The sequence below is a fragment of the Trichogramma pretiosum genome, unplaced genomic scaffold, assembly GCF_000599845.2.
Source record: "Trichogramma pretiosum strain Unisexual culture from Peru unplaced genomic scaffold, Tpre_2.0 scaffold6, whole genome shotgun sequence".
Taxonomy (NCBI): domain Eukaryota; kingdom Metazoa; phylum Arthropoda; class Insecta; order Hymenoptera; family Trichogrammatidae; genus Trichogramma; species Trichogramma pretiosum.
In genome coordinates this window covers 2,046,250-2,061,118 of record NW_019641678.1, presented here as the reverse complement: position 1 = coordinate 2,061,118, position 14,869 = coordinate 2,046,250, and positions in this window count along the sequence as shown.

Genomic DNA, 14,869 nt, shown 5'->3' with positions numbered 1-14,869 from the left:
TTGTTTTTAAGGACGATTTTTGGAAATGACTTCTGATCATACTTTATGGATCATTTGCAGAGGAGCGACTCGCATTCGGTTCTTGTCGAGAAAGACGCACTTATACAAGCTAATGGCTTCACAAGAGAGCGCCTATATATTCATGGCGGACCCGGTCTCTTTCTCTCTACACTGCGCCGCAAACTTGGCTAATTTACATTGCTTTTAATTATTTCTAAGAGGCGCGCGCGGCACAGTAATACTCGCCACCGCACGTAATACGAGAGACTTGGCGTACACACACATACGCACTTTTACATATAAATACGTTATGAGTCATTATTGAGTGTCGAGACCGAAAGCGTAATTGACTTGGATGAGAAATGCAATATTGAATTTTTCGTCTGAACTATTATAGTATTATACTCGTACAGTACAAGTACACACGTGAATATTTTAGCTCATTACATTATGCATATGCCAAGAAGGGCTTAATTTGGCCTCAAAGTGGCATGCAATTGTATAGAGCAGTATAGAGACCGGTAAATATTGTTTCGTCGCGACCAAGAGGCCTCCTTCAATTAGCCCATCAAAAACGATCAAGAATCGTACATGTACCAGTGAGACTCGAGCGCGAGTCGCAGACTCAAACGAGCTGTTTTTGTCGCTGGCAAATAAGCCATTTATCAACGAGTTGGTGCGCATGTAGAATATGTATTTTAAAAGAAGAATCGGCACTGGGATCAACTCGCAACAATCGATAAGTGCCGTTACTCTTTCGCATGATTGAACAACGACCGTCGAGAGCAGCTTTTACGGACGAGAATAATATACAAACGCAATCATGAACGTTCTTTGGAGGCACAAAAGCAGCGAGTGGACCCTATTGCTAATCAATGCGACCAGGTGTTAAGATCATCGATTCTCAGCTCTTTTGAGCTCGGCACAAGCATCGAGCACAAAGCGATGCCGAATCCCATGAATAAGACGCAAAGCTTCAGTCAAAACTCGGCCTTTCAACAATAAAATACCAAACGCGTCTAGCAGTCTGTAAGTCAATTTCGCGCCAAAGTAGAAAGACCTCTAAACAACGGCCAAATGTCGAGAATATCGATAGCGCACAACTAGGACAACTGTCGGGCCGCGTTAATTCTCGTAGCCTAGCGTTGTATAGAAGTCTGACATCTTTAGCAATCGGATCGCTTCGGAATATCGGGACGAATAGCAATGTGCAGTAGAGGGTGGGCACATGTCCAACATATATGGACTATATATCAGGAGGAAAGTGTTGCAGGGCAATCAAGGATCTCGGCAGGACGAACTGGGAGCGCAAAAAAGAAGCTGCCTTAGAGCGCGAGCGAGCCGCAGACGTGCTGGATAATATAAGCGCCGAAGAAGCAAATCCTGCAGCACGTAATGCCGTGCGATGATATATAGTAAGGAAGGAGGGTACGGCTGGGGAGTAGGGGTTTAGCAGTAGAGATCGGCAACCTTTCATCTTCGTCGAGCGTAGCTTTCCCCGCTGCGTAAACGGTGGCATTATACGTATACGTACATGCGCACACGTATAGACTATAGACCGGTGGCGCGGTGCGCTGCGCCTGTCAAAGGCATCGGCTCGCTTTACCGAATTCGCTGCACACGCGTACACGGACGCACACTCGGCACTCGGCGCAGGGATACGACTCGCTTGGGCTTGGGCTTATCGTTGTAGCGCAGCTGTCGGGGAAAAGTTTACATGGGAAAACGGAACAATTAGGAACAAACCTTTGTACATATGATGCTGTCCATAGTCTCTCAGGGATGGCGCTCGCCTGAAGCATTTTTTTAAATGTGGAGCTACGTGTTTAAAAATCGCTCTACTTGATTCAAAGTTTTACGTGCTTTTTATAATAAACATATCTAGGTTTCGATAAGTTTGTAGATACACTAAACAAAATAATATAACAACGATTCAAAAGTTGTCCACAATCGATTTTCAAATTCGTGCTTAATTTTTCGCCGCCCGCGACCTTTTCTTTTATCGGACTAATAAATTGAAAATAGAAAGGGAGATGCAAGGTTAGCCAATTTATTAAATGATCGTACAATAGCTTTTAGAGCCATAGCTATAAAGATATCTGGAGGAAATGTTTGATGTTGCATGTGTATTTACGCAAAAACACACACGCACGGAGACAAATTACTTCAAGAGGACTTGAAAAGTCTCGATAGGTTTTGTTACCAGTTTTCTCTCCATCTCTCTCTTTTGCTACAGCTTTATATACAAGGAGCTTTTGTATTATACTCACTTGGTACATACAGTTTCCGCTTATAATGATGTCATTATTTAACTTGTCCCGCCAACGGACAATCGCACTTTGAACTTTATTCCCAAGGTCCGGTTCGTCGCCGCTCGTCTACAGTTCACGTTCTTTATCATGTTATACACAAGCAAGTCATTTCATCAAGAGTAACTATTAACGCTCATTACTACTTTGAACTAGACACATTGTTTAAAGCTCATGCTTGCTTGATTTTCAAGGCTATTGAAGGCCCGTTGCAAGTGTGCTAAGACAACATTTTGTTAGCGGATGCTGCTTGCTTCTTGCCACTCATCGAAGAATGGGTACTCTATATATACCAATATTTTTTCTGCGAACAAAAATGAAAAATATTCTGCGCAACTATATAGTATATAAACCGAAAGTACAACTTTCGGTATTACGATTGTATTCCACATACTCTTTAACGAAAACGTGAAAATGCCTATGATGGCTGACAACACTACAAGTTAGTGGGTTCTTGTATTACTCGAAGCTTAAACAGAACAAATCGACAGGAGATAATGCTATGAATATGTTTGATATCATAATTTTCTGTAATTATCGAACTTGATCGAAGCGTAGGTTAATCCAGCCTACAAAGTCATGGTATTACTAGTTGATACAGTTTCCGCTGCTCAGAGGCCAATTGCGAGTCGAAAGCCGAAGGATTTATAAGAAGACGGTAGGATCAATCGGTATAGGAGAATACTGTCGGTCGCAGTCGCTGGTTTTTCTTTTGCCTCGACTTGCTCTTTTTTCTCCGTGGCAGGCAGACAGCGGCAGCAATAGACGCTTGGCTGGCTCTGCGCTAGGCTATACTGCTCGCCATCCACACGGGCGCGCACGGAAGATAACGCATTCCTCGAGATTCTAGGGTGCAGATTAGAGAGGAAAAGCAGCTATACGTCTGTGGCGGCGGCTGTGGAAAGCGTTTGTAGATGCCGCGCTCAAGATTAGAGGAGTTACACACACTCGCTCGCGAACGTATATCTCTTTGAGCAAGAGATTCGAATTTTGCGTAATGCGCACATTTTCCATAAGCTGTGGCACGCACATCTCTCTCTCTCTCTCTCTCTCGCCTTCCTCGGGGCGCTATATGCTCTCAAAAATATGTTTCAAGTATACGGCTATATATTATTATTACAGCCACGACTGATTGTTATTTCTTCATAAGAGCGGACAAATGTAGGCCCCGGTGCAGCATCGGCAGAAGCAGCAAGAGCGGCGAGCCAGGCTACAGTGCTGTTACGCGCTATATATGCGCGACGCATAATATGCCTGCGCGTGCGAGCGAGCAGTGTGCCGTGCATGGGTGCAAAAGGTACAAATTAGAGAATGGCTCTCTCTCGCTCGAGCTATATACTACTTAAAATGCTACGTAGCCCCGAGTGCATGTATCTGCACGTACGTACGTACCTGTGTGGGTAAGGCGAGTAGCCCCGAGGCGATACTTTTGTATATAATAACGCCAAAAAGATATTTCTCTCTCTCTCTCGTTCAAGCTGTGCAACTCGACTTAATTGATTAAATTGCCTTGCTCGTGGTGCAGGATATTCTGCTTTCCTCCTCGTCGTGTGCAGAATATATGCGTGCGGTAGTGATGACGACGACGACGACGACGAGATTTGAGTAGGAAGATTACCCCCCAAGATCGCAGTGTAAAAATCGGGACATTGCAAAGGAAAAAGCTTCATCAAAGCTGATGCTAGCGTTATCATCGCATTTGCATGTATCGATATCAAAGACAATAGCCGACGTATCGATGGGAGTAAATAAATCGTCGTTGCGGGACGCTTCAAAGCGACCGTACCATACGGTAAACTGCTTCTTTCTGCGGCGTACGAGAAATACGATGATTGACGTGCACACACAGGCTCGCGAGAGCGATTAATCCAATCCGAGCAGCCTTTTTCGACCCCGCAGCAGACACTCGCGATCCAGGCAATACGAGCGTGCTGTGTCGTATTAGTTCGCGCTTCAAAGAGACGACAAAAACTTTGACGCGTTCGGCTATTTGCGTGCGAGCTTCTTCTGCCACCAGCGTCAATGCTGCGCGTGTATGTTTGACGAGCGTGACAAAAGGTCAAAGCCGTCGTTGTCATTGCGTAATCCATGACTTAGCTCGGAAGCTTTTGCTCTGCGTTCCTGCATACACATACAATACATGTACAAGTATGTGAGTGTGTACGTGTGTGTCTGTGTGTGGGTGTGCTTGTGAGCTTGTGCGCGCTACGCACCACAGATCAAAGAACAAAGATCGCCGCTGCCTTTGACAATGAAGACGCTCAGACTACGTAGCCGCGTGCTCTTCTCTCGGTAGCAGCCCAGCCTGACTATGTACCCGCTTATAAGCTCTTCTTCTTGCTCTTGTGTGTGTGTGTGTGTGTGTTTTTTTTGTATCTCTCTCTTTTCTCTTCTCTTCCCCTTACCACTTTTTTTGCATTACACACTAAACGTATCAAACGATGATTCCTTTCATGTCCCTCAGCTCCTCTTTTTTATACAAGTAAAACTTCTTCAGACACATTTTGTACCGAGTGGAGAGTTGTTGCAAATTAAGCGACTTTCACGTTGGCTCCCACTGGTTTACAGCAACAACATCATCAATACGATGCAAGCTCGAACTAATAATACACCATCGCGTAAGACCCATCACAATTTGTTTATTGGTTTATGTTGCACACGATTAAGACGTAGGACTCTTTTCATTCTTTAGTGACCTGTTTGCAACATTTTTCATCTTCATCTAAAAAATACTATATTACTTTAATAATACTTAAAAAAAATACCAGTGTCAAATCACATCCTTCCCTTTAAATTTAGATTTAGGTTTGAAGTACTATTATGCTCAATGCATTACTTATATGCATTAAGTTTCAGTAGCATAAACATTTGCTTTTCTGGAAAAAAACATCAGTTGCACTGGGTAAATGAACGGTACAATAGTCAAATTTCCTACTGAAGTCAGTATTTGACTCAAACACAAAGAAACTTTCATTGACTTCAGAATTGAAGTGATTAATAGTTTTGATATTAAAAATCTGATTTCATGCTGAATTGATTCGTATTAGGGCAAAGCGACTGCTTTGTTTACTTTTGCAGCTCACTGGACCCAGACGCGATCATGTGACGACGTGCTGCTTCGATTTGATTTTTTTCGTTTCTCGTGCGTATTTGAGTAAATAGAACTGCGTCTGCAGAATATAAAAAGATGCTTCGATCTTGGACACATGGATGGAGCTTGAGGCTGCTATCTTATCAATCGAGTATCCAATGAGTCGATCAGCATTTTATGAGCATAGAAAATCACCTGGTCAAATAAGCGCAACAGCTGAAGAAAATATTACTCAATTGTGTATCGCTTGGTAACCCTTAAAATCCCCATTAATACAATCTCTGGCAATCGCAAGCACGATATATAGAGAAAGAGGGAGAGAGACTCAGTAGCAGCATTATCAGCATCAGTAGCCGTCTGCCGTTTTGACCCTCTCTTTACCATGCACGAAGAATTTCGAGACGTAGAACGATTTTATCTTTCTCACTAGCAACCATAAAAATACCTGGGGTTTGCAACCACTGCTTTGCTGCTACTGCCTTGTGTACGTAACCTAGGCCAAGAGTCTTTTGTAGCCGCGACTGCTTCCGATTCTTCCTTTTTCGCGCCTACTTCCGCTCTCTCTCTCTCTAACTCACTGCTGCTGCTGTTCCTATGAGCCATACACAAGTATACACACATAAAGTGTAATAGTGGTAGTAGCTACGCGAATAGTCGAGAAGAGCAGAGCAGTGCTCCTTTTCACAAATCGGGGCCGCGGAGAGCTTTCCGTTTGATCTTTATCCCCCCCGCTTGAAGCAGCAGTCTGTATAGCAGCAGCGTGCGGCAAGGATTTTCTCTCTTTTTCTCTCTCTTTCTCACTGCCTGCGTGCCTACCTGGACTAGCGCTGTACCTTATACCCTCTGCACTACTGCAAAAACAGCGCCAGGTCTTTTACGCGTCGCGACGGCGGCGGCAGCATCGGTGGTATACGCTGTATATGTATATAATATAAATCTCTCGCCGTGCGCTCTCTTGCTTTTCTGACTCGATGTTTGCCGAGCTTTGAGGTCTCTCACTCACTTCTTTTAATATTGAAGTTTTTTTAAGGTTGAAGCTTAATTAACGACGTCAGAGAAATTTGAATAACTATATGCGTGTATATATGTGAGCAGTTTTTTCATATATGTACAACTTTTGTGCGGGGGGTTCTCGGATCTGCCCCAAAATTTAGTATGTTATTTGGGTATGTGAAAATAGCCTTCAGGTAAATTTTTAGCCCTCTAGGGGCCTTAGGGCCCAAATTTGGGCCCCTCGAAGGTCCAAAAATAGCCGTTTTTACCTATTTTTGCGTATTATTCAAATATTTGTAACTCGGGCACCGGTGCATATTTTTTAACTCTGAGGGTCGCATTTTTTAGGTCAAGACATGTACTTTTCGTAAAAAAATTATGTAGAGCTCGATAGACCAACCCCCGGTTATGGGGGGGCAATGAAGGGGGATGAAAAATCGCAAAATTGACGTTTTTTAGCTTTTTTTGAATTGATGCAGAAGGCGACTGGATTGACGTATTTACTTTTGCAACGTCTCATTTTAAAGGTATTTTTATTACCTTTAAATTGCCGTGCGCAGAATTAAGATTGGTTCAAAAACGACGGAGATAGAGCTGTTTAAAGGTGTCAACATTATGAAAAAAGGCGTTTTTTCGAGATTTCGATAAGCTGTAACTTTTTTCTAGTAACATGAATCTCTTTGAAATTTTATGTGAAAGTAGTTGATTACATGTAGTTTGAAGCCATGTAGGTAAGGATCTTGGTATTTGCCTCTATAACCGAAAACGAGGCCCCCGAAATCCGGCACTTTAGCCCTTATATAGGCAAAATACATGTTAAATTGGGCGGCAAAACTATTTGGTAACTCCTGAAATTATCGCAAAATAAACATAAAAAAAAAATCAAAAACCCCATATTAAACGTATTTTTCGACGAGGAATCCAATGGTAACCTCGAATTTGACCTTGAACATAACCTCTAAACTATAGCGAACCAAAATTGATTTTTCGCACGGTGACCCCCTTTTTTTATTTCAGATTTGAAAAGAGCGGAAAATTTCACGTTCAAATACATATTTCGTTTTTTTTTTCAAGGTAATTTTAAGGGCCCCACAGATCAAGAATAAACTCTTTGGCTGAGTTTAATATTAGTTTTAATGGAGCCTTCATTTTCAAACTGTGGGGCCCTTAAAATTACCTTGAAAAAAAAAACGAAATATGTATTTGAACGTGAAATTTTCCGCTCTTTTCAAATCTGAAATAAAAAAAGGGGGTCACCGTGCGAAAAATCAATTTTGGTTCGCTATAGTTTAGAGGTTATGTTCAAGGTCAAATTCGAGGTTACCATTGGATTCCTCGTCGAAAAATACGTTTAATATGGGGTTTTGGATTTTTTTTTTATGTTTATTTTGCGATAATTTCAGGAGTTACCAAATAGTTTTGCCGCCCAATTTAACATGTATTTTGCCTATATAAGGGCTAAAGTGCCGGATTTCGGGGGCCTCGTTTTCGGTTATAGAGGCAAATACCAAGATCCTTACCTACATGGCTTCAAACTACATGTAATCAACTACTTTCACATAAAATTTCAAAGAGATTCATGTTACTAGAAAAAAGTTACAGCTTATCGAAATCTCGAAAAAACGCCTTTTTTCATAATGTTGACACCTTTAAACAGCTCTATCTCCGTCGTTTTTGAACCAATCTTAATTCTGCGCACGGCAATTTAAAGGTAATAAAAATACCTTTAAAATGAGACGTTGCAAAAGTAAATACGTCAATCCAGTCGCCTTCTGCATCAATTCAAAAAAAGCTAAAAAACGTCAATTTTGCGATTTTTCATCCCCCTTCATGGCCCCCCCATAACCGGGGGTTGGTCTATCGAGCTCTGCATAATTTTTTTACGAAAAGTACATGTCTTGACCTAAAAAATGCGACCCTCAGAGTTAAAAAATATGCACCGGTGCTCGAGTTACAAATATTTGAATAATACGCAAAATAGGTAAAAACGGCTATTTTTGGACCTTCGAGGGGCCCAAATTTGGGCCTTAAGGCCCCTAGAGGGCTAAAAATTTACCTGAAGGCTATTTTCACATACCCAAATAACATACTAAATTTTGGGGCAGATCCGAGAACCCCCCGCACAAAAGTTGTACATATATGAAAAAACTGCTCATGTATAAAATATAATATGAATGTAAACGCACTCGTTGCAAAATTCGGTGTGCGAGCAAGTAAGCGAGCTTCGGCTGAAATTTTTATGCGAAAATTTAAAAATTTTCGATTTTGTGTTTCATTTTATTTAAAGCTGCCTAAGTTTCAAGCAAGTGTCTATTTACGCAAGGCGAAGACGACAACGTTTACTGTAAATAATTTAATTTTAATCATTACAAAGAAATCGTGCGCGACTGCAGTGGTAAATACACACACACACACGAAGGCAGTGTAATATATTAAATTCAATTATTCATCGGGACGCTTGTATTTTTTGCTTTGATCTGCGCTACGCGTCTACTACCCACTAGTGTATGTATACATAATCGTCTCCATAGACACACATAGAGGCACACTTACATATTATATATATACCGAGCACGTACACGCAGCCCTCAAGCGTCAGTCTTTTCCTTGATCTATGCACGTTGCTCGCTGAATACTTTTTTAGATTTGACCTTGGTTTTTTTATTCCTCGTGCAAGTTTCTCTCTTTCTGTGTGTGCAAAGCGTCTGGTTTTGCGTTTTGTAATGTTTCTAAATCCATACACACAGAGAGACATACCCAAGCCTTGTTACGTTTTCTCTGTACCAAGCTCACTTTAATTGCATATAATATATATGTACAAGGCCTAAGCCTTTGAGGCGGCTGTTTTTCTTTTGTAGCTCGTCGCGCATAGCATAACTGCTATGCTATATAGGGGGGAAAAGTACGCTAGCGTGTACGAAGCACCGATTCGAAAGCTCTGGGTCAAGCTTTGAAGACAGCAAAAAGGATCGTTTGTTTACTGCTTGCAAGTGCGCGCAATACACGGACATGTGCATTTATTTTGTCCGTGCGTGTGTATCGAACTCCAGAGTCGAATTTTTTAATTCGCATTGTTAAGGGCTGCTTTATTAAGCTGCTGCATCGAAACAGTCATTATTACATTACAGATGAGATGAGAGGAGAGAGTTACGTATACGACGTGGCTCGACTTAAATGCATAATAATGAGCCGTCGCGCAGCTACGTCAACGGAAAATCTCGCACCCACTCGCAACGCAGCAACAGTGCAGCGCAAGATCAAACGAATCGCTCTCATCCGATATTCTCTTAGCATCATTATTCTCGCTCGCATCATCCCTTGGCAGAGCCACCGCCGTCGCCGCCGCCGCTGCCATACCACAGACACACCTACGCGCATACTTATTACATGTACACGTATATGTAAGCAGCACATGCATAGTAGTCGATTGATTATGAACGACGTTTTATCTATTCGCGCTCGTGTCGTATATACCCTCGCTTCCTCGCCGCGAACTGTTTGTATTGTACATTATTACTTTATCGAGTGTGCCACCGCGACGAGTCACTCAAATCTCGTCGCATGGATTCGCGAGTGGGTATAGCGCATAAACCGTCTCAATGTTTCTCTTTCTCACCTGTACTTCCGGATTTATAAGACCCAGGAAGGCTTTTCTATATCTTTGTTCAAAGATACATACTTGAATAACCAAGTACCTACTATTTGCTACATATTTTACGTACATCGATAAGACGATGCTTTCGAAAAGTCATTAAAGCTCCTTGTCGTTGTCGTTGTACAAAAGGAATAGACGATAAGAATTAATATTTGAAAGAACAATTAACGTTTGTTGGAGTAGAAAATTGTCATTGACGTTTGAGCATTGGATATGTGCTGATGAGGCCTGCCATGCAAATCAACGACGCCGCTGAATAAAAAAATTACCTGAGCACGTGTGCGATAGGATGGACGGCCCGTATAACATATAAACACGTAAGCGTTGCAAGAGAGACATCGCTGACTCTGAATTTTCCCGCTCGGGTTGTGTGTTATGGCTGATGCAGCTTTGCTAATGGCAGCAGCAGCAGCAGCCGCAGCGACAGAGACCAGACACGTTAATATACACCGACACTACATGTTCTCTACTCTCCCTCCCCCTCACCCCTCCCCCCTCCAGCCCCAGTTGGTTCAGTCTCTTTTGAGGATGTATTAGCGCGCTTTATGAGGCGCAATGAACTCTTTTAGCCGCGAGGGACATTATAACCTGCAGCCAGCAGCGGTGGTGCGGAGTTGCAGCAGCAGCAGCGGCAGCAGCCGTCGCGCGCGCACCAAGCTGCCTCTGGGAATTATCGATTTTTTTCTCTCTTTTCCAACCACGCGAGCCTCTCTCTTTCTCTTCGCACAACTCGCGCTTTCGTTTCTCTTTATTTTTCTTCGAGGTTCTGTCTGTCTGTCTCTCTCTCTCTCTCTCTCTCTTTCTCTACGCTCCCTCTATTTCTGCTTTATTTTTCTGCTCTTTTTATCGTACGACGTGGACTTTTTATTATATTTATGATTCGAATCTAATTGACTTTAATAATGCAACTACAAATTCAAAATTTAATAGCTTTGACTGATTGTATGAAAAATTCGGTTTCGGGTATAAATCATTTGCTTGATAAATTTTTTTCATACACTTTTAAGATGCAACCACGCGCATCTTCATTTGCCTCCTCCAAGTGAATTTAATTCACAAAAATAAGGAGCCAAATGATTTGTAGTAAAAGTGAAGCGATGGAAACTGAACGGCAGAACACGCTTGACAGCTATTAGTCAGTTTTACTGATTAATCTGACGTCACATTTTTACTAGGGCACATATCGTCACACGTCGCTAGGTATATAGCGAAAAAGACACAGTCAAATTATTTCAACCCAAAAATATATCATGATAAACTACGAACGATGCATTGATGGCTTTCCCCTCTCCACCGTTTTTTCTTTTACTCTCTAAAAATAAAAACAAGTCGATAAAAGCTGCCTTTATATCGAATGCGCATACATAACGTCATTTGCGCCGCGCAAAAGGATGAAAAGAGAAGCCAGTCCGATGCACTCATACTGTGCGCATCAATCATTGCTGGCGCACATTGGAAAATGTATATCAACACGCGTGGCTCGGAGTTTTGATACACTCGTGCTCGTGTATAGGAGCAGTAGCAACAACACATTGCAAAAGGGTGTGGTTCTACTGCTGTATTGACTATCGATATGCATTTACTGCACGTGTCCACACGCTAACTTCGTTTCACTTGATTATACATATGAACGCTTTTTGTTTCGTACATACCAGGATCGGAATTGAAAAACAAATTTTCGCTTCATTTGATGAGAATTGAAAATTTGAACTTAAAAAAATGGAAAATAAATAAAAATGTATTCTCAGTGGGTTTTAACAAAACCATCGGCAAATATTTTACAGTTTGCAGTGATGCTTTTTAAAATCGAAAAATTGCCAATTAGTAGTTCATTTTTAAGAATTGATAAGTGCATAAAAATTGTATCATGCTTATTAGTTTAATATCTAGTGTTCACTCTAACAGTGTATAAATGGTCAATTCTAAGCGAAAATAAAGTATCACGGTTCGACATTTTTTATCGCAAGATAGAATCTAAAACCTCAGATGAAAAGCTAAACAAGTTATCATGAAATTAGCTAGAGGACTGTATAAGTTTGTGTAAGGGCTCAAATGTTCAAGTTTTACTCGACTCAAACTCAACTCACACACGCGATCATGTGACGACGTGCTGCTTCGATTTGATTTTTCTCATCTCTACGTAAAGAAAATAAATGGAACAAATAGAAAATGTCTTGTTTTATGAAGAAATAAAAAGAGATTTTTCGATAATCCGAATTTCTACCAAAATCTGACGTCTACATGTATTATTTCGTTGCAAGAAAAATAATTATTGCGATCGACATATGGTTAGATCCGAGTCGCGTAATGAATTGGTAGATTTCTGCAGGATCGAACCGTTGATGCACGCATAGCCGCGGGTTTTGTTAAAACGCACGGCATATCGTCGTCTGAACTTGACATACATCCAATGCGACTAGCGCTGCCTACGAAAGAGACGACTTTGCGCAGGGATTGAAGAGGAGACGTTGCCAATAACAAACGCGCAAGCCGCGATTGAGCATCCAAGCGCGAGAGCGAACAGATCTCCTCGCGAGCAGTATACGTACACAGACATTGGACGAGAAAGAGCGAGCGAGAAAGAGAGGAAGAAAAAAACGGCCTGGCCGAGGCGAGCTGCGCGGCGCGCGGAGGCGGTGTGTATAAGCGGCGGCGGGTTCAACGACTCCGGATAACTTGCCGAGCGGCTGTTGCTGTTGCTGCAAGCGGCAGCCTCTCTGATTTCTCTCGATCTTCTATCTCTTCTCTCTCGCTCTCTGTTTACCCCAAATGCTCCGGCTCTGCTACTGACTACCTTTTGCTTCGAGTATTGCATTTACACATGCACGCTATTGCTTTTCCTTTTTGCAGTTTCGCGCTGCTGCGTTTCTGTTGCCGCGACCGCGGCAGCCCGCGATCCCATACCATTTCTTTTTCTATTTCCTTTTCTCCTTTTTTCCCTCGCCCAGCTATGCATATTATACGCTGCATAGTCGCTTTTCGCTCTTATTCATTAATGGATGATTTTGAGCTTTGAAGCGATACAGCCGCGAGTAATTTAAATAATGGTTAATTAGATTGGCGCTTTTAGTTATTCGAATTATATATATATATGCGTACTTTTTTTTAGTTGGATTACACGGGCGAGATAAATTACGACGAGTGCGTACATGTGCAGCGATGAAAAGTATCCGCAACTGTGCGCGCATCTCATTATCGGGAGTGAACTCTTGGACGCTGTTTCGTGCGTTACATACTACGCGTACGTTTGGCAATCGGCGAATTTTCATGCTACTTATTTATGTACACATATACGCGTGTATGTACGCGGCTGCCGTCATGCGAACCAGATGTAGTTAGTCATTTGCACGCGATCGTCGATGACGCGATGCGGCTCTCCCGTCGCCGATGACAAGAAAAGCGAGAAAATGTTTTGTCCCTTTAGCGCGCGCGAGAACGACTCTTGCCGCGCTTCGCTTGCCACATCAATTAGCTGAAAAGCGCGTTCAGCGCTCGCTGCAGAAATTGCTCTTAATTAAAACTCGCGCAGAGAGAGAACAACGATCACTTGTGCGCACACGCATAGGGAGATAAAATTCTTATATAAGCGCACTCATGAGTCCGGCAATCAGTTTTCGTTCACGGAGGTATATAAAATCGACGTTTTTTTTCTTCTCGTAATACGCTTTCGAAGAGCCACGAAGAATGCGCAAAAGTTGTAGAGAATACGCAGCTCAATTTAGGGTCGAAGCTGCGCTCTCGCTGTTATTTATGGTAATGAGCGGCGGCGGCGGCGGCAGCACATATTTGATTAAATCGAAGGAGAAAGAGAGAGAGAGAGAGAGACAGACAGACGCTGTTCGCGCATTTCTTCGCTAACTGCACTGCTTAAAAGGTTGCAGAAATAATGAAAATCTTATCGACAGCTCGTAGGTAAACGCGTAAGGAATAAATATAAATTTTACGAAAGTTGTTTGTATAGCTATTCACGATTATTATCGAAGCCAACCAAAACGAGCCATTTATCGAAGAAACGTAATAGACAAGAATAAGAGAGAAAGAGAATGACACATCATATTGCATTAGTGTTACAGTTCAAATTAAAAGATGATATAATGTATAATTTTTTCTTTAAATAAATTCAACACCATGATAAGTTGATTTTATACAATTTCATATTTTATTTTTAATATAAAAAATATGTTGGGTATTAGCTAAAAAAAGTATCCAATTATGTCTTTAATACAATTAAAGAGCAAAGTGAAATTCAAAGTGTTACTTTTGCTCATAAAATTACTGCTCATTCTTTTGTTGTAAAAGAACATAAAAAACAATTAACTTTAATTCGCTCGAAAAGACGTTTGATAAACGAAAAATTTTTTTGATACCTTCAAACGTATCTCTTTTATAAAACCATGCGTGTAAGTGGATTTGAACGTTATGAAAGTTTGAAACTCTTCTCGAAACTTAACCACAACGAGTATTTTCTGTGTTTGATTATATCGAAAAAGAAAACAGATGTAACTGTTGCAACGCGTTATTCGCTACAAAAATGGTAGATCTCGTACTACACTCGATGAAACGGAATAGTTGCCAATAACTGTTTTTATCATTTTTTTTTAATCGGCATCCAAAGAGGTAATATTCACCCTCTTGTGTGGTGCGTCCGATTCGCTGAGCAATGATATATCTTGTGCATAGTCGCATATTAAAAACACTCGTCGCATATTCGACCGGAAATCACTCGAATCGAATATTGTCCTGGCAATCCGTCCAAATAAAAAAAGGAAAAGAAACAACAACAAACCGTTAACATTGATACGAGAGTGCTTCTGCGGCTAA